Source organism: Pseudorca crassidens, chromosome 5, assembly GCF_039906515.1.
Source record: "Pseudorca crassidens isolate mPseCra1 chromosome 5, mPseCra1.hap1, whole genome shotgun sequence".
NCBI lineage: Eukaryota > Metazoa > Chordata > Mammalia > Artiodactyla > Delphinidae > Pseudorca > Pseudorca crassidens.
Window position 1 is genome coordinate 132,285,126 of NC_090300.1, and position 27,724 is coordinate 132,312,849.

Below are 27,724 nucleotides of genomic sequence, written 5' to 3' on the forward strand. Positions count from 1 at the left end.
ACAGATAACATATGGCTCTAGTGATCTTTGAGGGCGATGTCATTTTGTATACTTTCTGCCAGCACCTCTGATGTTATAAACTTGGGGGTCAAGAAATTGTACCAAAGTAGTAAAGAAATATGTTGTGTCAGTCAAAGTGAATGAAACATAAGTTTAGATTGTCTTAGTGTGAGTTGAAATGCCCCCCAGAAGATAAATTGAAATTAAAAAAAAATCTAAATTTAGAGGATCCAGGTCCAAGACATTGAGAACACAGCAGGCACATAATAAAACAAATATAAAAGAAGAAAAGCAACAAATTATCATATTCAGTGAACTTTATATGCAGCCAAATATAGAGCCATCTGATGTTTTTCCGTCTTTTGTAGGAGGACAGATTGCATTGTTGGTAAGGTCAGTCACCCCTAAAAGAAGAAGAAAACATAGTTAATTCTCTGTTTTCATACTAAACAGTAAGGACACAATGATTTAAACTACAAATGGTGAAAATTGAACTTTGTTTTATCAAGAGTATATATAACATTTGGGCAACCTAAGCTATTTAGTGGAGACTGATGCAGTCCCAACCCTTTGCTACTTCTCAGTGACTGTCACTTTGGTTTTATTTTTCCCACTCTATTTTAAGGATGTCCTTTTACTTTAAAATGCTGCTATCAATTTAAAATATTTAAAAAGGAACAGAGTGAGTTAGATTAACCATTTGGTGCTTCAACTTCTTGACGAACTGGAAATGTCCTTGGAATATAGATTTTCCTATAGAGTCAGTCTCATACAGATTCAAATATTATGTGTGTATATATCCTTTAATGAGAAGGGTAGAGAACACTTCTAATTTTATTTCTGCTCTTAAGAGACAGTAATTTCAAGCTTAATCATCCAGGAGGCAATACAGTATGGTAGCTGAAGCAAGACTGAGTTTGAATCCCAGCTCTATCTTTTCATCTTGGACAAGTTATTAACCAACACCCCACTCCCCCCACCAAATCTTTAAAGTGGGGGAAATGGTAGTTGTTACCTTATAGAGATATATGATGTATGATGATTAAATGAACTAATATTTATAAAGTTTAGAAGAGTATTTGTTCTACATAAGTGTTTATTTCAATTTTAAAACTTGAGAGCATTTTTCCTATTATATAGCATAATGGTTAATTTTATGTGTCAATTTTGCTTTGTCATTGTGCCCAATTCTTTTTTTAATCAAATATCAGTGTAGATGTTTCTGCAATAAAATTTTTTGATGTAATTAATATTTAAGTTAGTGGACTTTGAGTAAATCAAATTACCCTCCATAATGTGGGCAGGCCTTGTCTAATCAGTTGAATCCTTTAAGAGCAAAGACTGAGGTCCCTGGAGACTGCAGCGTAGGACCCTTACCTGATTTTTTAGCCTTTTTGGTCTGCCCTGGGTAATTCTGTCTCAAGAATGCATTGCCAGCAGGTGCATGAAAAGGTGCTCAACATCAGTAAGCCTCAGGGAAAATCAAATCAAAACCACAATTAAATATTACCTCACACCTCTTAGAATGGCTATTATCAAAAAGACAAAAGAAAACAAGTGCTGGAGAGGATATAGAAGGAAGAAGTACACACTTGTGCACTATTGGAGGGAATGTAAATTGGTACAGTTACTGTGAAAAACAATACAGAGGCTGCCTCAAAGAATTAAAAATAGAACTACCGTATGATCCAGCAATTCCACTTCTGGGTATATATCTGAAGGAAATAAAATCTCAGTCTTGAGATACCTGCACTTCCATGTTTGTTACAGAATTATTCACAATAGCCAAGACATGAAAACAAAGTGTCTGTGGATGGATGAATGGATAAAACACACACACACACACACACACACACACACACACACACACACACACACAAATATATTCTAGTCTATTATATATATATTATATCCATATATATAGCTGTGTTATATATAATAGAAATTGTATATACATATATTTATATAAAATAATACAGAGCCATAAGAAAGAAGGAAATCCTGCCATTTTTGACAACATGGATAGACTTGTCATTAAGCTAAGTGAAATAAGTCACAAATACTGTATGATCTCACTTATGTGTGGAATCTAAAATAGCTGAATTCATAGAAACAGAGAGTTAATTGGTGGTTGCCAGGGGTGGGATAGGGTCTTTGTGGGGAAATTAGAAGATGTTGGTCAAAGGGTACAAACTTGCAGTTCTAAGCTGAATAAGTTCTGGAGATCTAATACAGTATGACGACTATAGTTAGCAATATTGTGGTTTATACTTGAAAGTTGCTCAGAGTGATCTTAAGTGTTCTCACCACAATAATCAAAATGAAAATTATATGAGGTGATGGATATGCTAACATTATTGCAGTAATCATTTCGCAATATATACATACAACAAATCATCACGTTGTATGTCTTAAACTTACATAATGTTGTATGTCAATTATATCTCAATACAACTGGGGAATAAAGAATGTGTTATCAACTCTTACCTGAATTTCCAGCCTGCTCCTGGCTTACCTTACATATTTTGAACTTGACAATTCCCACAGTCGTGTGAATCAATTCCTTTAAAGTAAATAATCTTTCTCTGTCTCTCTCTCTATATAATTTATATATGTACAAGATATTATCTTTAAAGTAAATAATCTATATATTATATAAATAAATATATATATAATCTCTATTTGTATATATCATACTATGCCATGCATATATAACATTTTCCAATTGACATAATTTTTTCACTCAATAAAGCCTTATTGAGAGCCTACTATTTACCAAAGAAACTGCTCTATGTGTTGAAAACCCACAATGGATGAAGTTTCCACTGTCAGAAAGTTTTAATTTTTAAGAAAAATTTTACAATAAATGTATGAGTAAATAATAAACCAAAGAAAATATTAGATAGTTATGAGAGCAATGAAGGAAGTTATTAAAAGAGTGACATGATAATTTGGCCATGCATGGCCTCAAAATATATTTGTTAGGAATTAACCACTGCCTGTTGCATGTTTTCATTCTTTTCCACTCTTAACTGTATTATATGTTTATCACAAGTGTGGCATTTATTAATATACATACTCATCCACAGTTATTAATTTCTTAAGAGCATGGTTTCCAGCACTGATATATTGCCTTATATATGGAATATGTATGCACTAAATATTTATTTACTAAATATTGATTTATTAATTTAATAGAGGACTCTTTCCCACTCTGTCAACCTCTGGGAAAATCCAAAGTAAACCATTCATCTACCAAACTCTACCTCTATAACATTTTTTTAAATAGATCTTTATTGGAGTATAATTGCTTCACAATACTGTGTTAGTTTCTGTTGTACAACAAAGTGAATCAGCCATATGCATACATATATCCCCATATCCCCTCCCTCCTGAGCTTCCCTCTCACCCTCCATATCCCACCACTCTAGGTCGTCGCAAAGCACCGAACTGATCTCCCTGTGCTATGTGTGTGTGTAAATGTTTGTGTATGAAATCAAAACACACACAAAATTTCAGAAATATCCAATAATAATGGCTTGTAAGAAAATCAATAGTTTCCTAATGCTTATTCCTGTTCTACAAAACCATCCATACTTCACTTTTGTTGTTGTTTATCTCCATGTAGCTAAAAAATATGTTGTTATCACTGTGTATGATTTACCAGTTTTTGCCATCTTCTATAGCCCTATCACATAGGCATCTATATTCTTACTTTAGACTTTTGCGACTACCTTTGAAAAGTTAATATTATATGTAAATATTTTTCTATTAATTATAGACAGAATTTAGAGTAGATCTGTAAGATGAAAATAGCAGGTCCTTTAATTCTGTTAAATTAATTCACATTTTCTTTCCAACTTCAATGAAGCAGATATTTTGTTGTTGTAATATTGTGATTTATAAGAAATATATATTTGGTCATTCAGATGACCAAAATATATTCCTCATATATGTTTGATCTTCATCCATGGTTTCTGGCTCTGACTTTCAAAACCCTTGGAATTCCCTAAGTGCTGAGATTGATAAAGGTGTCTTTTGTTATATGAATGAGGTGACTTATGGAAGCCTTTTAAGAATGGAGGATGGTTGCCAATGGAGCCAACCATGTGATTAGAACTGCAAGTTCCAACCCCTGACCTCTGAGGAGGAAAAAGGCACTGGAGACTGAGTTCAATCACCAATGGCCAAAGATTTAATGAGTCATGCCTGTGTAATAAAACTTCCATAAAAACCCAAAGGGCTGGTGTTTAGAGAGCTTTGGGGTGGGTAAACACCAGACCTCTGGGGAGGAAAATGGCGCTGGAGATTGAGTTCAATCACCAATGGTCAAAGATTTAACGAGTCATGCCTATGTACTAAAACCTCCATAAAAACCCAAAGGGATGGTGTTTGGAGAGCTTTGGGGTTGGTAAACACATGGAGATTCAGGGAGAGGGGTGCACCTGGAGAGGGCATGTAGGCTATGAGCCCTTTGCCACACTGCTTGCTCTATGCATCTCTTCCATCTGTCTGTTCCTGAGTATATCCTTTTATAGTTAATTGGTAATCTAGTAAGTAAAATGTTTCTCTGAGTTCTGTGAGCTGCTCTAGCAAATTAATTGAACCCAAGGAGGGGGACTTGGGAAGATCTGATTTATAGCCAATGGGTCAGAAGTACAGGTTACAACCTGGGATTGTGACTGGCATCTGAAGTGGGGGAGGGGGGCAGTCTTGTGGCTCTGAGCCCTTAACCTGTAAAACTTGGTTCTATCTCCAGGTAGATGGGGTCAGAAGTGAGTTAAATTCTTAGACACCCTGCTGGTGTTCAACTCCAAACACTGGAATTTGGTCTAGGAACCTAATTTATTTGTCAAGTTTGATAAAACTTCATTTACACTGTGTTCTGTAAGCATAATTAAATCTTCCATGCTTTTTTTTTTAAAGAAGATTCCAAAAATTGAAAACTAATCATCTTCAGCATTGCATAAAGGTACTAAAAGAGAGAGAGAGAGAGAGAGAGAGAGAGAGAGAGAGAGAAAGAAACAAAAATTCCAAGAAGTCAAATGAGAAAGTTATGATACAAAAATTAAAGAATCAGTCAAATTGTCAAGGAAGCCCATTGGTCTATAAATTCCAAAGAAAAGATGGAATGGTTAGGAGATGGAAAGAATTGATGTTAAGATGAAATAATATTAAGAATTTGTTAAGAAAGCAAGCATTCCTTCTCCCAATACAACAAAGAAAGTCAATTAGAAATCTTGAAAGCAAGAAAAATCCAAAATATTGTAGAATAGACCAGATATATAGTTAAATTAATTATCAGTGATTCTGAGCAACTGGTGGATTTTAAGAGAGAAACTGCTCGGTTTCAACATTGTCTTTTAAGTGGGAAAGTCATTCTAAAATTTGAAAAGTATGGAAGAAAATGTACATTTATCCAGAGTTTGTTCTAAAGTGTGTATTTATGGAGTCATGATAATATGACAGCTCTTTTTTCCCCCATTCTACCAAACACATTTTTTTTTTCATTTAGGAGTAATGATTCTGAAATTTCAAATCAGTTAATATCTTCTGTTTAAATTGAATTAAATTGTAATCCTAATAACTGCCATCTTAAGCATGGGTATTTTTAAACTGTAATTTAGAATGTTCTGTTGGTAAAAAAAAGTATGAAGGATTTTATTGAAATCATTTGCAAGACTTTATTTACATAGTTTTTATACCAATGATTCTTATTACTTAATCCCAATTAGAGAAAGAGTGGATTGAATTAACAGTTGGACTGAGTATTTATGACTTTATTTTCAGTGAAGTGGGATACCATTTAAATTGGCTCAGTGGCAAATTAATTTCATATGAGCTCTCTCTGATTCTCAGCATCCAATTTATTGACATGTTTTTCTTATTTTTTCCTCACTCTAAGCACTTCCACTCTTCTGAAACTTCTACCCCTTATCCACACCAATTCTGAGCACGTGACCATGCTATACAACTTCTTTACATAACTAGCTAGATATCTTCTGCTTAGAATATTCTTCCCTGAATTTTTATATGACTGAGATCTTGTCCTTCAGATTTCAGCTTAAATGTCGCCACCTCAGTGAAAACTTTCATGTTTATTCAAATTAAATTTTATTGGAGTATATCCTCAAATATCTTCCAATGAAAATGCATGGGGGAAATGTTCATATTATTCCATCCCTGCACTTGATTGATGGTTTATGGAATTCTTAACTGAAAACAATTTACCCTTAGAAATCTGAAGGCAAAGCTCAGTGGAATTATAGCATCCAGTTTGATGATAAGAAATTTTACACTAATCTGTTTCTCATTTCTTTGTAGCTGACTTCTTTTCTCTCCAAGAAATGTTTAGGAGTTTTTCCTTAATTAATTTGTTTATTGATTCTAACAATAAATCTGTAGAATATTTATGTTTGAAGATTCATGGTGCTGTAGGAGGTTTTCTTATTTCATTTAATAATATTCCCTTTTTTCCTCTTATCTCTTTAGATTTCCTGTTATTTGGATTTCTAAAACTATTAGTTAATCTTTATATTCTATTATTTGATCTTTCTAAAATTACATGTTTACAATATGGAATTATTAGATGGCATTTCTAAAAATCTTATTAGTTGGATTAATCTTTAAAGAACTTCTATTCATTAGAATGACTGTCTATTTTTAATTAAATTATAATTTTTTTCCCTGTGTCTTATTTCTTTATTTCTTAGTTCCATGCCGAGCTATTTTATTTCTTTTTTGCGGTACGCGGGCCTCTCACTGTTGTGGCCTCTCCCGTTGCAGAGCACAGGCTCCGGACGCACAGGCCCAGCAGCCATGGCTCACGGGGCCCAGCTGCTCCATGGCATGTGGGATCTTCCGGGACCGGGGCACGAACCCCCGTCCCCTGCATCAGCAGGCAGACTCTCAACCACTGCTCCACCAGGGAAGCCCAATGCCGAGCTATTTTGATGTACTTATCTTTAACTTTTCAATTTATTTTTTGTTTAATCAATTATATTTTAAATGTATGTATTCCTTTCTATTCTCTGATAGTTCCTTTTCATCTTATTACGATCTTATATTTACCTTCATAAGTGTAATTAGTTGAAAACTCATGTTCAGCTGGAAGTTCAGAATGATCAGAATATTATTTGGAAATATAATCTTTATAGACATAATTAGTTAAATTAAGATGAGGTTACAAAGGATTAAAATTGTCTTTAGGTCCAATGACTGGTGTTCTTATGAGAAGGGGAGAGGACAAACAGATATATACACAGATAAAATGTCCATGTAAAGACAGAAGCAGAGAACAGAATGACGCAGTCATAGGCCAAGGAACACCAAGGATTGCTGGGAATGTTCCGAAGCTAGGAAAAGGCAAGGAAGGGTTATTCCCTATAGCCTTCATAGGGAGTATGTCCTAATGATACCTTGAAATTGGATTTCTAGCCTTCTGAACTGTGATGAAATAAATTTCTACTGTTTGAAGCCACTCAGTTTGTGGTAATTTGTTATAGCAGCCCTGAGAAACTAATATGGGAAGCCTCTATGGTATATTATTTGCGGGTATGTTGAGTTATTTTCTTTTGTCTTATTTCTTTTTTCACTGGGGTCATTATTTTCATGTTAGGTTATTTTGGTCTCTGAGGACAGTCTAACACATATATCTAAGAGTTTTTTTTTTCCTTTCAGACTAAAGGATGAGATGGTGTAAAGGTTAAGCAGGGTTCTAATTATATGGCAAGAGTTTGTCGAATGTCAAAATTCATTTTTATGGGCAAGAGAGCATATGGGAAGGACAAATGCCATATGATGGCTGGCTGTGATCTGGGCACTGATATCTATAATAGTTTTCTTTGTGTATCCCAGTGAATTCCTCCAATTTCTTTGGAGAGAAGACATCCAGTTTTCCCAATCAATAGCATCATTGTCTCACCAAGCACTTTACTGCAGAATCAAGGACTCTTCCTTGAACCCTCCTGTGTCCTTTTATTCTCCAAACCTAATTTGCATTTACTTTTCCTTTACAATTTTTCTCACCACTGTTGGTGCATTTAATTTCCCAAGTTTTCCACTTAAAATTTTAAGTCTGTATTACTTGATGTCTGAATACTATTAGTGCATCTAACATCTTCTTATAGTGTATTATTTATATATTTTTCCTTCTTATCACTTATTTCAACCTGACATATAAATGTATTTTGCTGTTGTTTAGTATCTGTCTTTACTAACTAGAATTCAAACCTCAAAAAAACAAGGAGTGTCTGTTTTGTTAATGAATGGATCCTCACTGCTTATAACAGTACTTATTTCTGACATACTAAGATCTTAAGAAATATATGTTAGAGTAAATCTATGTTAAAATTAGTTGAACTAATTAATACTGGCCAATAGAACTTCTTGGGCAATCTGAGAAGAGGGATTCCATCATAAAAAGTGAGAAATATGCAAAAGCTCATTTCCCTCCTACATTTAGATATTGGTTTTTGAGGGCATGATGCTTAGAAACCCTGTAGCTTTTTTAAAACCATATACAGAACCATTAAGGATACCTTAATAATGGGAGCATCCAAAGCTCCAAAAAGCCTGTTTACTTGTTGTCATTATTGCACTGCTAACCAACACAGTAGTCTTTACTAGTCATCAAATAGAGTTTTCATGCCACTCTTATATCAGTATGATGTTACTTTCAGCCCAAATCATCCTGGGTATAACTAAGGCAAACTGGATCCCAATGCCTGATAGAGTGAGATGAGAAACAGCCTCAATGGAGCCAAAAGGAATGAGAGAAAACCTGTGAAAATCATGAATAGGAGTGGTTGCTAAAATTTTGTCAGTGGGAAATAGAACAGTATGAATAAAGGCACAGAACCTCACCCTGATGAAACTAAACCAGACAAAATCTGGATTCTAAACTAGCTCTCTCACTAAGTTTGTGATTAACTAATTTTCCTAACCTATTTGGGACTCAGATTCCTGAAAAATGGGAATAATAAGAGTATCTGCCTCAGTGTGTTGCTGGGAAGATCAAATGTGGTTATAACCATGAGACACTGGCTACACTGCATCCTCTGGCAGTTACTTGTAGTTTAGGACCTTAAATGTTAAGATTGTTGTGGAAGAGGTGGGGATATGCATTTTATTTGCTAGGCAAATAGAAGTCATTAACAGAGAGACATTATATAAAAGCAGTGTAGGATAAGAGCTATCAAACTTTTCTCTTCCTCCCCTGCAAGGGGAGCTAAATAGCAGTACATTAAAAACACATTGTTCAATATGGATATTATTTGAAACCATGAGGTGGTCTTTTTTGCTTACTGCATAGACAGTTCTCAATAGGAAAGAGGTGTGAGAGGAAAGGAAGAGAGCTTCCTTTTACAGCCAAGAAAGATAATTCCTCATACATGATCTAATGCCATAAGTGTCAGAAGCTTATAAGATAAGGGGAATTAGTATAACAGTTATACTTTATTGTGTTTATAAACTTAGCTTATATCTCTCAATGTACCACATATATAATCATATTTATAGTGAAACCAAATTATTATTAAAATTTTAAATATGGAAAAAATATGTCATTTGTTGTAAATGTTCAACAGCATTTAAAACTATTTTTATCCTTTACTTACATTCTGGGATGATAACTCTTACCTCATCTAGTGTCTCTATTAGTGACAGTTAATGTAGCAACTATGCTCATTTCTTCCTAAAGTTGTTTGATGGCTGAACACTTTGAGGCTTTCTCAAGACTGCACAGAGAGATTTTTCAAGTTCAGAAGCGTTAGAAAGCCATTGGTTCCATTACTCTTCTGAACTTGAAAAAGTTAAGGTTGATGTGTGAATGTATTTAGCTGTCCCATTCCATGTAAAAATATCCAGCTCCAAGGAGCTAATCTGCTTTTCATAAGCAATTTTTTATAAAAATAAAACTGAGTACAATGATTTACTACCTTAAGTTTGTTATAACTGAGTCTTTGATAATCTAAGAAGTAAGGAGTCATGAATTTCCTTAGATATTCATTTGTAATCCTTTAAACAATTTACAATAATACATGTTTTCAGTGATAAAATAACACTATAGAGCCTAAACTTCCCTCTGCCTTCCACATTGTAAAAGTTTGATTCTACTGAATATATATTTATTTATCTTTTCTATAGTCTAAAGAATTTCAGAACTTGATCAAAATCAGCACTTTTTGCTGTTGGTGTTCTAATTAAATATTCATAGTTTACTATAAAAGGGTAATTTCAGAATAGGTCAGAGGAAATATTAACATATTTTATAAACACAAAGAAGAATCACAAAAACTTTCCCTGCTTGATAAGATCTGGCCATTCCCTTCAGTTTATTAATAGCTAGTAGTTGGATCTAGTCTCATGTGGCTGCTTTCATGAAGTGGTGTTATTGGCAATTACCATTTAATCAAAATTTAATCACTGCCTCAAAAGGTAACTGAGGCTAAAGTAGAGTAAAATTCCATATAATATTTACATTCCTTTGGAATGATATAAACCTACTCATTAAGGAAGTTAACTGAAATAGAGTTAACTTAAATGAAAGTTAAACAAAGCAGGTCAAACTCATTTAGGATAAAAATTTGATGATTATTTGTGGCATATATTTTATTAAAGAGAAAGAAATCAGAAAACAACAACAACAACAACAAAAACAAAGGTCATTCATTTAATAATGATCTTGGAATATGTCTTTGAGACTTCCCTGGTGGCCCAGTGGTTAAGAATCCTCCTGCCAGTGCAGGGGACGTGGGTTCGAGCTCTGGTCTGGGAAGATCCCACATGCCGCGGAGCAACTAAGCCCATCTGCCACAACTGAGCCTGTGCTCTAAAGCCTGCGAGTCACAACTACTGAGATCTCACTCCCCAACTGCTTCAGCTGGTGTGCCTAGAGCCCGTGCTCTACAACAAGAGAAGCGACCGCAATGAGAAGCCCACACACCACAACAAAGAGTAGCCCCACTCGCCGCAACTAGAGAAAGCCTTCGCACAGCACGAAGACCCAACGCAGCCAAAAAAATAAAAATAATGAATTAAATTAAAAAAAAAGAAAATGTCTTTACTGAAAATATTCAAAACATTTAGATAATAGTTGCTGAAGTCCCATTTTGCTTATCAAAACTCTGCCTTCTGGGCTTACTTCCTTGCCCTCAATCAACCTCAGCTTCTATTCAGGGGCATTTATGGCAGTGACCTCAGAGAAAAAAAAATGCATATCCTTTAAACAGTCTAAAAGATCATTTAAAGGAATGTTTTCCCTAAAATTCTATTCACATTCATCCAGGTCTCTATTTCCCAAGGGTTCAAGCATCTCACTCTTAAGAATTGTTGGCTTAGTTAATAAATCTCTTGCACTGTTGCAAAGACAATGTATTTTGTCCCTCAAATATTTTAAAGTATAAAAATGATGAAAACCAGAGTTCTAAAGATATTATCTACCATTTTGTCTTTATCAGTCTTTGGTCAGATTATTTTGTACATAATATAACAATTCATGTGTCTACCTCTTATCATCTATTATTGACATTCTCCAGCTTACAGTCCAGCTCTAATTGCAAACTTCCCATAAGATTTTTAACAAATGCATAGATTTCTGTATATGTTCAATCCTATTGAGTTTAATACCACTTAATATTTTTCTCCTTTTCCCCTGTTTTTTTTTTCTTTTATTTCTGTCATTTTCCTGTAGAGCTTTTTGTACTGCCATTTAAACCATTAGGAAGTCATTACTTCAGTACAATAGAGTGTGATTAGTCTAAAAAATAAAATAGAATCAAAATAGAATACAGAGCACATGGTCAGAGTATCATTGCTTTGTGAAGAGTGTGTGTGTGTGTGGTGTGTGTGTGTGTGTGTGTGTGTGTGTGTGTGTGTGGTCTATTGCGTGGTGTTTGTATATGTACTGGCTGTGAAAAGAAAATCAAAATTGAGTAAGTACTGCTAAGATAGCTCACTAAAATAGAGCCAAGAAGCTATTAAGGAAGAGTGATTATGGACTTCTCAGCCTGAATAGAAGCTGACCTTTTGGCACGATGAAGTTATCCAGAATATCTGCCAGAAACTCATGATAGTTTACCTACTTATCAGACCCCTACCCTAAAACAACTTGTGATTCCTTAAGGACAAATATTTCCAACTTGCATCAGAGTCAATCACAGTTCTCACTAGGCAACTTTAACCAACCTTGTGTTTTTTTGTCTTTATGAGCTCCTGACATTTTCTCTTCCTTGAAACACTGTTTTGGGGTTACCCAAGTCTTTGTCTCCCAAACTGAAATTCTTAAGACCACAAATAAACTCTTTTCCTATTTGCATCCTTCTGCAATTTTTTTTTTTTTTTTTTTTTTTTTTTTTGGCGGTACGCAGTCCTCTCACTATTGTGGCCTCTCCCGTTTTGGAGCACAGGCTCCGGACACGCAGGCCCAGCAGCCATGGTTCATGGGCCCAGCCGCTCCACGGCATGTGGGATCTTCCCGAACTAGGGCACAAACCCGTGTCCCCTGCATCGGCAGGCGGACTCTCAACCACTGCGCCACCAGGGAAGCCCGCATTATTTTTTGGTTAACATTATATAATGTCAGAAGTGGGATACAGAGCATTCTGTGTACCGCCCCCCATCCCACCCCAGCCCCTGTACTGGAACCGCTTAGATTCGTGTAAGGTACCTACAAGAGTTCATTGTGCTATATTGTCTCCTCAGTGGTCCCAGACTGTGTCATTCATTGGAAGCCTCCTATTCTCAAACCTCCTGCTTTGGAAGAGGTTCTAGTTTATTTGGGTATCCTCTGTTTCTGGCTACTGTACTCTGGAATCTAGCTTGCTGTTTTATTTAAAGGTCCTTTGGGTTGTCTGTTTTGTTTAAGTGGCTTCTGGGATTTCACTTCCCATTTTGTTTGTATGGCCTTTGAGATTTTACTTCCTGTTTTGTTTGAAATCCTTCAGGATTTCACTTCTTGTTTTTATTTGAATGGCTTTCTGGATTTTTCTTTCCATTTTGTATGCTTTGTTTAAGTGGCTTTTGGGATTTAGCTTCCAATTTTTGTATGAGTGGCCTTCAAGATTTCTTTTCCCATTTAGTTTTTGTTGCCGGCTTCTGTTCTCAGGATTTCATTGCTTGTTTTGTTTAGTTTTGTTTAGTTTTTTTCTCTTGAAATATGGGAAGTTCACTCTCTAGAGGCAAGGCTGCAGAGCAGCCTCCTTCTGGAACTTCTGCTGGTTTTATGTATAAGAAATATGAGCCCTAGTCTTTTAAGTTTTTGTCTTGCTGGACTATGATTACTGGAATGATTTACAATTAAATTGGCTGACTTGGGGCTCCTTTGAAATTCCTAAATTAGTTTATCTGTGTAGTCAATTAACAAAAGAATATTAGACAATAATGGAAACATATTTCAACTGGTATTTTGAGGCCCACACACATAATTAAGAATCCACATTTCCTTCCCTCAGAAAAACTAACTCATAATTATCTCAAAGGTTTCCAAATCGGAAAAATTCTCTGAGGTTTCTGAGACCTCTATCTCTCCCTCTCTTCCTCTGCTCTTTCCTGTTCCTCTGAAGGCTCTTCTCCTTGCTATCCCTCTTTCTCTGAATTACCTTTATATAATATTAAGATTGCTCTCCTGCAGAAGGTAACAGTATATCTGATGACTTGATGGGAATGTCTATGATTATTATAACCATTCTGAAAAAAATATTATTTTTTCAAAATTATGACTCTAAGGGAAAAAACGTCCTTCGAGAAGGAGCTTGCATTTCTTTCTCTTTGCCTTTGAGATGTACATGTTCTACCTGGTCTTCTCTGGGAACTCTTACCTAGATCATTTCTAATTCCTAAGACTTGAAAAGGAAAAGTGGAAAAGAAGCCTTTTAAACTAAAACTGCTCAAAGAACTCTCTTGCCCAAACTGCCTCCTTAAAATTGCTTGTCAAGGGCAAATACGAATCTTAAATGGCTTCTCCATAAATAAAAAAAAAACTTTAGACATCTGAGCGAGTAGACTTAATTTATTCCAACTGTTATTTATAAACTAGTGTGTTTTATATTGTACCTGATTTATAACTAAAGTTTCAAAATAAAAACTATGAGATTTCTGTCTGTGTCTATCTGGATGTATGTAAATGCATTGTAGATGTGATATGTTTCAACCTTCAGACTGTATTAACAAAGTTAATTTGTAAAAGAGCTCTATTTAATTGGCTTAAAAAGTAAGTGCTGGGCTTCCCTGGTGGCACAGTGGTTGAGAGTCTGCCTGCCGATACAGGGCACGTGGGTTCATGCCCTGGTCCGGGAGGATCCCACGTGCCATGGAGCGGCTGGGCCCGTGGGCCATGGCCACTGAGCCTGCCTGTCCGGAGCCTGTGCTCCGCAATATGAGAGGCCACAACAGTGAGAGGCCCGCGTACCGCAAAAAAAAAAAAAAAAAAAAAGTAAGTGCTTATATAAATTCTCAGAAATATAATAGAAACTAACAAAAATGAATTTCATGTTCACGTGAAATGAGAAATATTAGGTATTAAATAGAATCCAGTATTAACACTAATTTAATTTGTTGGTTTAATTAATACAGGCATGTCTTTATAAGCATTAATATTAAGTATAATGCTTTTATTGTACCTAGGTTTACTAAAAGTCAAGTAAGCTCATTTTATCTCTGTTATAAAATTTGTCAGCAAGAAAAATGGTAAGATATTTTTCTAAGTAAATTAAATAAATGTAAATGGATTAAGTAAATGTAAATGTAACAAATTTTTAAGTGAACTCTTTAAAAACAATTATGTTTTATTTAAAAATAGTTTCCCAAAAACTTTTCGGTAAATTAAAACTTTAGAGTTTTACTAAATTAAGTTAAATGTTGAAAATTTATTAAATATCTAGATCACTCCCAAGTAAAATAAGATACTGAGAGATTAATTACTGAACATAAGCTCCATTTTACAGAGAGCTAAAGATATTTGGGAATGTTAGTAAATATGTTTGGTACCACACTGAGAAATTTTCTATAAAAAACCCTGTTTTTAGAAATTATAAAAAGTATTTATAAGTTTGCCAATCTATAGATTGCTAATGTAAAAGGCTTCATAATTGCTTACTTCTTAGTTTTCACTAGAAATTAAGGTTTCTAAGGGCTAAAATTTTTCATTAATATATGTCATTAATACTGCTAAAATTAATAAGAAAATCATTTTCATATGCAAGGAAATTTTTTTTAAAAAGTATAAGGAATGGAAATGCATTTTGTTAATGGAAAAGAAAGTAATATTGTCCTAAAGCTGGTTATGTCTAAATGAGAAGCATAACAAGGGACACATTAAAATGGATACAGAAAGATGAAAAAGGCTTGTGAGAAAAAAAAATCTTTAGAAAGGAACGTGTGTTTTGTCAGAATTGGTCAAGATCGAAATGAATTTAATTAAGTAAATGAGTTTTAATATGAAAAGTAAGCTAATGCAAAATTAAGTTTAGTTTTCGTTTTCTCCCTATTAAAAGGACAAGGTTTTCTTACGTTTTGTCTGGTCTTAATGAGAAATTGTAAACAAAGTTTTTTTTTTCTTTTACCTTTAATGTAATCTGTCTAGAAAAACAAAGAGTCTATATTTTGTAGCTAGGGTTTTTACAACTATATAACCTTTTATATTTGCCCTATGAAGTCTTTAACCTTTACTTTGGTAAAATGGGAAACTAAGCATTGTTTTACAATGACCTATAATCCTATTTAACCAAGCATTTTCAAAAGCTTTTTATGCCCCTGAAATATCTCAAAGATTTGCTTCTGTCCTTATAAATAATCAGAGTTATTTGATATGTTAAATTACATAGGAAGCATTGTCAAATAAAAGATAATACTAAGCCTTCTTTATGTTATATCTGTATAGGTATATAGTATAAATATTTCAGAAACTATGTGAAATTTCTGGAAATCTGATATGTCCTGGTGTAATGTTATCAGTCATAATTTTAGTTATCTCAAAACATAGTATGTCACAGAAATAACAATTTCCTTGTCAGTTGCATTGTAATCAGGTCTTTACCATGCCATTTTAAGTCTTTTGTCATTTATAGACAGTTATTGTTTTATTCTGAAGCATTTACAAATATATTTCATCTTTAGAAAAATTCATGGAAAGGACTCTGACACTCTAGAATACAGGTTTCTAATAAACTTTCAAATCATATCATTGAACTGGGTGAGAATTACAGAACTCTAATGAAGAAACTGATGTCTTCATAAACTGCTAACAAATAAGATCAAGAATTAATTCCATGGGAATGAATGAACTGATGAGAATGATTATAATTTTAATGGCTTTTTATTTTAAACATTGCTCTTTTATGTTTTGCTTTTCCTGATTTATGGAAACCCTTTCTCTCAAGCAGGAATTTGATCAAGTATACCTTTGTAAACAAAGGTTAAACGTTTATATTTTTTTCCTACTTGATCCCTCCAGAATTTGGAAACTCTTAGTGAGTTTTCTTATTTTCATGGCTATATAGTTATTTGTGTAAGTTCAATAAGAATCTGCTCTCCTTTTAACAGGACACACTTGGAAACATTGGTTATGTTACCAAGGCTTTGACTGGAATACTTTATTTGACAGAGACACACATCGACTCAGATATGACCATACAGCTTTAAGTAATTAAGACTGACTTTATGGAGCCAAAGAAGACCCTTGGAAAAAGATCCTGATATGTACAGGATTCCAAATAGCCTTAGCAGTTAAGTGAAAATGGTCACTTCCTGGCAGGTACAGGAATCTCAAGATACTTTGGAGACCTTGTGAAGAGAGGAATTTACCCAAATCTGTTGGTATTACAGGTGAATACGATGGCAAGTCTTTGACATGGCTTCCTGGCTTCAAGAAGCCTTTTAAAATTTCAGTCTTAGATTCCTTATGAAAAGTTCCAGTAAAGCAGATTTAAAAGAGCCTATATGATCAGTCACTATTCCTGTTAACACTTATCTAAATAAGCAGGCCACATTTACTGAAAACAGACTTACTTTGCAAATGAATTAGTTTTAATTTGGTTATATATGGTAAAAATGAGGGTGCTTTTAGAGAAAAAAAAATATGTTTTCGTAATATAACTTTGTGGATATTAGGTTCTAGTGTTGTTAATTGTCTTTAAAATTTTGGTATTTACCTATAAACCGGACTAGATCCTGAATTCTTCTATTGATAGATTTTCTTCAATATGTGGCTATTACTGTCCAAACTAATGTTTCCAGTCTTCATTGCATTCTTGTATTGGAATCATTGAGAATTAAAACCTCCCTTTAACTAAACACCTGATGATGCTGTCAGAGACATTTCAAATTGCAAAAGAGGGTTCAACCCTGACAACTAGAAATCTTCAGCTGGTTCCCCTCTGGACTTGGTGGCTTATTGTGATCCAGATTGCAAATAGTTATACCAATCATTGTTTTAATTTGTTCTCTCTCTTTTGTTTTTAAACAGTTTACACTTTGTATTTCTTGCTGCTATACTATGACACCCTCCACAGGAATAATGAGAGTTTGATGTCTGGAGATGATTGACCACCCTTATATGATTCCTCCTAATGAAGATCCATGAATTTCTGCCATTTCAAATGTTGCCTAAGACCCACTTCCTAGATGGCCCCTTTTTGCTCAAATGTGGACGTAAACTTTCTAAAAGCATATTTCTCTCACAACCACCTCTTTCTCTCCTCCTTGGGACATGTTTCTCTGGGAATGAGCCTTCCCAGTGCCAAGGGAGTTGATGCTGATGCCAAATAACCAAATGATTAATAATCAATGCTTTTTAAAGAAAGATCTCAATCAAAAGGGAAAAATGTAAAAGGAAAATCAAAATGGAGTCTGTATTGATGAGCGCTCTCTCAAATTAAGTCAAGAGGACCATTAAGGAAGTGTGACTTATGCACCTCTCAGCTTGGATGAAATCTAACCTTTTGACTTAATGAAGTCATCCAGAACATCTGCCAGAAATTCGTGACAGTTTTTCTCCTTATTGAACCCCTACCCTAAAATAACTCATGATTCCTTAAGGACGAATATTTTCTAACTCACATCAGGATCAATCACAATTCTTGCCAGGCAACTTTTTTTTTAACATCTTTATTGGGGTATAATTGCTTTACAATGGTGTGTTAGTTTCTGCTTTATAACAAAGTGAATCAGTTATACATATACATAGGTTCCCATATCTCTTGCCTCTTGCATCTCCCTCCCTCCCACCCTCCCTCTCCCACCCCTCCAGGCGGTCACAAAGCACTAGCCGATATCCCTGTGCCATGCTTGCCAGGCAACTTTTAACAATCTCATGGCTTTTTGTCTTTATAAGCCCCTGACTCTTTCTCTTCCTTGAAACACTCTTTTGGGGTTACACACATCTGTGCCTTCTGAATTGCTATTCTTAAGACCCCAAACATATTTTTTTTCTTGTTTGCATTATTTTCTCCTGCATTATTTTGTTGTTGTTGACATGCATCAGGATGTAAAATGGATTTTTTACAGTGGATTCTGGTCTAGATGAGAAAGCCACTACTCTAAATATTACATTATTATATTTCCTGTTTTTATATTTCTATTTTCAGGTAGGAAGCTATATTTTTTGAAAAAAAATAATTTTATCTATTCCTATTACAATTTTGCATACATCTATGTTTTTTCCTAAGTAATTCACCATGACCTATTCATGGTTTCATCTATTTTATTTCAAAACTGACATGGATAGAAATGAACATCAATCTTCTCAACATGATATTTCCTCAACATTCACCTGATCTTTCTTTTGCTATGATCCTGAGTTTTTCCAATTCAAGAATGTTTAATTTCTTAAGAATTAAGAAATTCTTAATTTCTTATTATTCATTATATTGTTACCCATAATAATGGGTTTTATCACTCAAAGATAACTCCTCTTTGAGTGAAACCTGTACCATTCCAGACATGCTTTCCATTGTGCTTGAATTTATGCTCTTCTGTCTAATTTTAAGGCTACGAAATCTGTGTATCCTGTATATGTTTTTAAGCACAAAAATAACATGCAATGTACTGATTAGAAACACACAAACTGCACAAGTCAATTTAGCTTTAAAATCTGTCCTCATCGTTACAAGCTGTATGAAACATGGAAAGTTAATTAATTTTTCTGTACTTCATTTTTCTCATCTGTAAAATGGGGCTGGCAATAGTAAACTTCATGATAATGAAAAATAAATGAGTTATTAGAGGTAAAGCAGTTAGTGCAGTGTCTAGTACACAATAATCAGTTAGTAGTGTTTAACTATTATTAGAATTTATTGCAGTGATTTTTTTTTCCCTTGAGGGAGTCATGCAAAGTAATTTTGTAGTAATAAAAGACTGAGTTGTGATGACCTACTTAGTTTGTCCATGTTAAACATTTGCCAAGAAAACTTCTGGACATCAGCTGGAGTCTCAGAAAAAGAAATCGGAGGGCAGCAGAGAGAAGAAATCCACTATACAAAGAGAAAATCATTTACCAAGATGATTCTGATAATGCAACAAAAAATATTCAATATAAGCATTAAAAGCAAACAAAACAAAACAAAATCAATAATTATAGCTTCAGGATTGAAATTAAAAATATACTTGAGAATATTGGGAAAACTGCTATTTTCTTGGATTGGAGGATTTAATATTAAAAACACTCTCCAAAATAGATATAATGTAATTCAAAATGAAATCCAGACTTTTAAAACATAACATCCATATAAAATAAAAAGGTGAAAGAGCTGATAATTATTTTTAAGTGAGAACAAAACAAGGACAGTTGTTATAGTATGACTATATAATAAATATTACTTAAATGACAATTAAATATTAAAGGATATGTTAAAATTACAATAAATAAAATTATGTGGCTTTGAATCATAGACATATCATTGAAATAGAAGAAATAGTCCTGAAACCTTATGAAGTTCACATAAAAACTTAACAAAATAGTGGAGCCAACACAATTTGGAGGAGTATAAATTGTATTTTCATAAATGATGTGGTAAAATTGGTCAGCTATTTCAGAGAAAATTTTAGAGTATTTTTTTCTGTAGGAAACAAACTGTAGGGAGAATTAAGAAATCAAAATAAAATAGCAATAGCTATTTGAATTAAAAGAAAATATTGATATTGATTTGACTTTCATATGGTAGGCTTTTAAAGAAAAATCTAAACATGTTGAATTAGTCAAAAGGAAAAGACTGAGGGATTTGACTGCATACAAATAGCCAGCTTAAAATATGATTTAAAACCACTAAGAGACACCACTGCACACTCATGAAATGATTAAAGATATGGAGCAACCGTTCTCTTACTTATTGCCAAGGAAGTATAACTGGCACAGCCACTTTGGAAAATATTTTAACATTAGCCACTGAAGGTGAAGATACACAGTCTTTAAGACACAACAATTCTAATGAAGAGCCCCAACAGAAATGTGGGCATATGAGCTCAAGTCATTGGCATGATTTTTCATAGTAATTTTATCTGTGATATCTGCATACAGCAGCATATATGAGTCTACAAAAATAACGTTAAATGAAATCAGCCAACCCAGGAGAATGCACGCTTTATGTATAAAGTCGCATAATAGCTGATAAAAATACATAGGATTGAAAGTCAGACTTGTGGGCAAGAATAAAAAGATAGTGCTGGGGTGGGGACACAGGAGATTTTCTAAGATGCTGGCAAAGTTCTAGTTCTTGAACTAGTTGTTTTGCAGGCATTCTTTTGTTGATTATTCACTGAGCTGTTCCTCCGGCTGTGTTCACTTTTGTGTAAGGAAGTATGGAAGCTATGAAAGTATGCTGCTCAGATTTTTAAGAGGAAACCCCACTGTGAAGAATGTAATCAATTGATTGCCTTTGGGTAGCCTCACCTCCAGCATTCACTGAAGCCGCGTGGTGCCTGAGCTGCCCCCAGCCAATGTAGCCACAGTGGGGTGAAAGAACCTGGTCATTTCTACCCCACTAAGGATTCCTGGAGAGGGCAATATTTGCTTTGGCTCTTCTCAGCAGCCTGCCCAGGACTTTCTCAGAGCTGCAGTCTGAGACTCTCACGACCCGACCCTTGATTTTTTCTTTCTTTCTCCTGTCTCAAGTCTCAGGTCTATATCATGACGTATGGCATATTTCTGTTTATTCTTTTTTTTTCTCTTTCATTTATGATTTTATTTTAGTTTTTAAATTTTTATTGGAGTATGGTTGATTTACAATATTGTGTTTGTTTCAGGTGTACATCAAAGTGACTGTGTTATACATACACATATATTCACCCTTTTTCAGATTCTTTTCCCAGGGTGTAAGGGGAGAGGGTATAAATTGGAAGATTGAGATTAACATATACACAGTACTATGTATAAAACAGAGAACTTTCTGTTTACTCTTGCTCCCTCTCCCGTAGACCCTTTACAAATGTCTCTCTGATAAATCTCTTTTACTTCTCATTTCATCGTGGAGTCTGCTTCCTGGAAGACCTGCATTAATGCTTTTGGAAGCAAAAGTGACCAGACAGCTAGTAAGAGACTTTTTTGCAAATGGATCACTCATCTTCCAGCTTGAAAAGTTGGAAAAAAATTTCCTAATTCTATAAAATATGCTGAAATATTACCTTGGGAAAATATCCCCAGGAGCAGAGAACTTCCTTCCTGATGCAGTGATTCAGGCATTTAAAGGGTGTGGAGGGAACAAGTTACATTGACATCCTGCAGAGGAATAATGAAGAACTGAGGACACTTAATCCCTTAAAGACAAAATGAGAGATCCAGAGGGCATTTCTGGTGTTTCACAAAGAGTTGTAGTGTTGTAAAATTCCCAGGAGTATTGAATGCCTTGGCAAGACCAATCTCTTCTGTTATAAGGCTAGAGCCCAAGTTGGAAAAAATCTTAGGTTATAAGCATAGACAGACGGTAGAGTAGAAGACTGTTTTGAAAAGCTGCAACATTGAGTTTGGTCTTTAAAACTGCATACAATTTCAATTGTCTACAAATAGAATTTTTTTTTAATTAAGCCTCAAGGAAATTAATAAGCAAAGGTGAAAAGTCAACATACATTTAAGGACAGGTTGAATCATCTATTATGAAAAATATTGCTTAGAAGGTGAAAAAGTTAAAATACAGTCAGAGAATACACTGGCCTACAAGATGCCAAGGCACAAAACAGAAAATTAGGAGCCCTTGCAACTATTTTGCAGTCATGAATATATGTCAAATATGACCAAGAACAGCAGTAGTCCTCTTCATATTCACCTCCCAATCCGTACTCAATGAAAGAGTGCTATGGGGCTTCCCTGGTGGCGCAGTGGTTTAGAGTCCGCCTGCCGATGCAGGGGACATGGGTTCGTGCCCCAGTCCGGGAAGATCCCACATGCTGCGGAGCGGCTAGGCCCATGAGCCATGGCCGCTGAGCCTGCGCATCCAGAGCCTGTGCTCCACAATGGGAGAGGCCACAACAGTGAGAGGCCCATGTACCGCAAAAAAAAAAAAAAAAAAGTGAGGTCAATCTCACTTCTGAAAAATAATTAAATATTCCACATACAAGAAAACTCAACAATATTGACATAAAAATCCATGCTAACCAATTTGTTTTAACCTAAGAATTCAAGGATGGATTTGTAGACTAGTTATATACCTCCCTAATATCCATTCCTCTCTTCTTGCTTGCTAATAAAAATGTTATTTATTTAGTAAGTAATTTCTCCTTTAAATTTCACTTTCATATCTTTCCTTGCAAGGATGCCATTTGATGCAGTTTTATCCAATGAAATGTTATCAAATCCACTGGAGCATCTGAGAGGAAAACTGTTTCTCTCTCAAGAAAAGGGATAGAGGTTTCAAAGTCACCCTTTTCCATCTCTTCATTTCCTGAATGATGACATGGTGCCTGAAGCTCTAGTAGCTACCCTGGAACTATTAGGTAAAAGCATGAAAATGAAACCCAGTAAACTAAGAATGGCACAGTGAAAAGGTGAAAAAAGCCTGGATCCCTGACTCCATGTTTAAGAAATGAATCACTTTCATCTACTAGCCATCTCTTGATTTACTGTTATGTGAGAAAAAAAAATTGCTTAAGTTGTTAGATTTGTTTTCTGGTTATTTGCAACTGACAACACTCCTGACTGATATATTTTTTAACATGAATAAATGCTGTTCACCACATTAATAGACCTAATGGTTGAAACACAGGTGGTCATCTCAATAGATGTAGAAAAGACGTTTTAAAAAAAAACACCTTTTTATAATAAAAAAATGCAAAGTAGGATCAAATGAAACTTTGAAAATCTGAAAAAGAGCAGATTTTTCAGATTTTTTTTAACATCTTTATTGGAGTATAAGTGCTTTACAATGTTGTGTTAGTTTCTGCTGTATAACAAAGTGAATCAGCTATATGTATACATACATCCCCATATCCCCTCCCTCTTGTGTCTCCCTCCCACCCTCCCTATCCCGCCCCTCTAGGTGGTCACAAAGCACTGAGCTGATATCCCTGTGCTATGTAGCTGCTTCCCACTAGCTATCTAGTTTACATTTGGAAGTGTCTATATGTCAATGCTACTCTCTCACTTCGTCCTAGCTTACCCTTCCCCCTCCCCATGTCCTCAAGTCCATTCTCTATGTGTGTGTCTTTATTCCTGTCCTGCCCCTAGGTTCATCAGAACCTTTTTTTTTTTTTTTAGATTCCATATGCATGTGTTAGCATACGGTATTTGATTTTGTCTTTCTTACTTACATCACTCTGTATGACAGACTCTAGTTCCATCCACCTCACTACAAATAACTCAATTTTATTTCTTTTTATGGCTGAGTAATATTCCATTGTATATATGTGCCACATCTTCTTTATACATTCATCTGTTGATGAACACCTAGGTTGCTTCCATGTCCTGGTTATTGTAAATAGTGCTGCCGTGAACATTGTGGCACATGACTCTTTTTAAATTATGGTTTTCTCAGGGTATATGAGAAAAACATCCACTTGAAACTTGAAGTTAACATAATTAGTGCCAGAATATTTGAAGCATTAGCTTTAAACTCATAAAGTAGATTTAAACAAAACATAATACATGCAGCAAGACTAGACTTTGCCAAAATTATAATATTAATTTATAAATATAGATGGGTGCTGAATGGGGTATTTATTATTTTTGTCAAAGTTTTATCTGTCCAAGTCCTGAAAGAGAAAGAATATTAGAGGAGCACACCAGTATTCTAAAGAGATGTACAGCTAGATACTAACATGCAGGACTTACTTAAATGTAACTTTCCTTAAATTGATTAAAAAGCAACCTACCACCTCATTCCTTAGAAGAGGTTCTATATTATGCATGAACATAACTATTTGTTCTTAGTTCTCCCTAAGGTCCAGGTGGAAGATTTTTCTGGAGCTTCCCAAAATAACAGGAAGTTGCCTTCATTCCCAGTGATTGTCATGGCAAGAAGCAGCACCCTGTTACACACCAGTAGGGTAATTCCCTCAACTTGTTCAGTGCACAGCCAATCCCATAAGCTATAAAGTAAATGCACTCTAGCAAGAACTCATGTGTTTCTTGTGGGTTAAGCAAATGCCATGGCATGTAACTGGCATCATTTAATGTTATCTCACCAAGGAGAGCTAGCTGCCTGAGCTGACTCCAACTGGAGGGAGATTTTCAGAGGGCCGAAGTTAAAGGCGAGTTACAAGAACTCGCTTTTTGTTTGCATTCCACTTAGTTCAGAAATTTCAAAATCTGGGCAAATTTTAAGAAACTCCAAATATTTTTAGAGATATTGAACATTTTAACATGTTCATCTGTTTGGTGAGAATAAATAATATTAAATTCAATTTATAAGTACTGTGATGAAACCAGAATCTAATTTCCATACAGTCATAATCAGGATGAGAGATAAAACAGTACATGTTTGTGTGATTCCTAGTTCATGTTTCTGTCTTCTAGTCTTCTAAATATATTTAACAAGACTTCTATTCTGTCTGGTTTCTTATCTCATGTCCTCTACGTGCATTAAAGGATCAAATCTTTACTTTGGGTCAAGACTTGGTGAATTAGGCCATCTATGTTCACCCTAAAATTTATTGGTATCATGAGTGAACGTGGGGGACATTGGATACTAGTAATAAGCTTATGTCAGGGGACTGAAATTTTCTTTCATATCTCATCTTTTTAATTATGTGAGATTAGAGGGTTGAAGTTGTTCAGACCTGAACTAGATGGATAGAGCAGACATTAAAAGAATTTTCTCTCTATCATGTGTAGTTATGTATTCCAGAGGGAGAATAAAAAATTCTGACTTTTATAGCGATGTGGATTTTAGGAACAGTATGATTAAATAAGCAAGATAAACAGAGCCTCATGAAGCCCACCATTGAAGCTGAGATTACAAGGTTGAAAGCCATGCCTGCTGTTCTCAGAGTAAAGAAGAAAATAGAGAGAAAGAAGAAGACAAGGGAGGAGGGAAAGAAGTGGGTAGAGGAGAAGGAGATCACAGATTGACATTCTGATCATCCTAACCAAATGCTTATGAATGACACAGCAGAGTTGGACTTATAAAATCACGTTTGCTTCTGGTTTCTGAGAGTAACATGTTCAACTAAAAGTTTTTAAAGGCATAATAAAATATTAAGAGTCCATCCACTTTTATAAAAGATTTTAAAATTTCTTTATCCTACTTGTAAAATATTATCCATCTGGTCAAATATAGAATCAGAGCCAGGGAATTACTTTCACTCCTGAGGTTTATTTCAGATACTTTCTGAGTTTTGATCCCATTTAGAGACTTCCCTCTCAGTTACTAGCTCTTTTTGAGAAGAGCCTGTGGTGCTGTGGTGAAAGCTGCAAAGACCTCTCTAAGTGGAAGAAATGAGTATTAGCCAAATGTCAAGAACAAAGCTTATTATGTTTAGATTATGACTGTATATAACTTAGTCCCACTCATGTACAGTGGCTGTTCAGATTTATGAGCTGAAATGTTTACATGTTGACATCAACTCTGCCCTGGTTGGTTTTTATTCTTGGATATTTGCAGAGTTCCCACTTTCAAGTACATTTAGAAAAAGCAGTCCCCATCAGGACATCTGGCATTGTCCTTTAAATGTTACTTTATTCAGTCTTTGACTGCCAGTTTGTTTTTCTTTCTAACTTGTTCAGTTTAGGACAGCCCTATCATGGTTTTTACCATCTCTTTGTGGTGTTCCTCCACTATGAAAAATAATGTACAACACAATTAAAGCACCTTCATCACACACTCCAAAAATCATATGCTTTGTAAAACAGGCAAATAACCAATAAAAGGAATAATATTCTATTATTTATTAATATTTATGTTTAATTTCCAAGGACAAATGAATGTATTCTTGGTAACTATGTTCTCTTGTGAATCTTGAATTTTTGAAACTCCTTTGATAACAACAAAAAAAATTCATTTAATATAAATTTTGCTTCACTTTGGAAAAAAGTAGAGATGATGACATTTTAAATTGTTTAAAAGGCCACATTGTTGGAATGAACATTATATCTTTTGTGTCTTTGAATAATTTTATTTCCTTAATCTCTATGTAACCCTTCCTATTTGGAAGTTGTTTGCTAGAGTGGTGGAGATGTCATTCATTTCTTGTCTGATTCAGATTTAGTTATTAATGTGACTTACACTTATTAAAGAGCACTCTACTTCCGTCATCAATTACTGTTGTAGTTTTAGTACTGTCCTATTAAAAGGTAGACTCTAAAATCCTTTTGATCATCCTCCAACAGTGTTCACATTACTTCATACTTGACTATCTGCCTCTTAAAAAATGAACTATGCATTCAAATACATCATCTAATATTTATCTGAAAATGTGTAGTCAAAATATAATAGCAGGTTACTAGTGGGTCTAAAGTGCCACCTTACTTCAAAATGGAAGACATGTGACTCATCTTTGGTTAACTACTTTCAGAATTCAGGAACAGAGATGCATCAGGCTATCTTCCAGCTCATTATGTGAAGTCAGGAAAGTATGTAAAAGGGATTTTTGTTTGTGAAAAATAAAGTGACAAAAAGATGTCTGTTTTTCAACCAGATAAAACCATCAAAATGCTCAAGACATGGTTTTCACTGATTTAAAAATCAAACCCAAAGTATTATATTTTCAGATTTCAGTATGTATAAAGATGACATTTCAAAAATCAAGTTAAATTTATTTATTCTTATTTATGATCATTTTACCTATAAAATATGAGCTATGTCCTTGCACACTAAGTACTATATTGAAAGATTATTATTTTTTAATTGAAAGAATTCACTTATGATTTTTAATTAACTCTAGGAGGACTATTACAGATTTTGCAGTCTCTCAGTTCAAAGTAATAGCTCCTCAATCAAAAGTTTTGTTACTTTACATGTTTGAATATTACATTCTTGATCAGTAGACAATAGGATACAATAAATATGTAATATTTTAGAATGGTGATGTTGTGATACACTATAGGGACAAGATTAAGTAGGTGGTTTTAATAATATTAAAGAGAAAGAGAAATGTTTTCTTCTAGCCTAATTTGTTTGTGATATTCATATTAAAAAATCTCCTTGGCTCTTGTGGCAAAACATCTCACATTTATCAGCTGTCTTCTTTAGGTCATAAAGTAAAACAGAGAATTCTTGCAGTGTTCCTAGTCTAAGGAAAATCTGGTCATAAACCAAACTATGCTGAAATGTCTGCTATATTTGGATCTTAGAATGTTTGCCAAAAG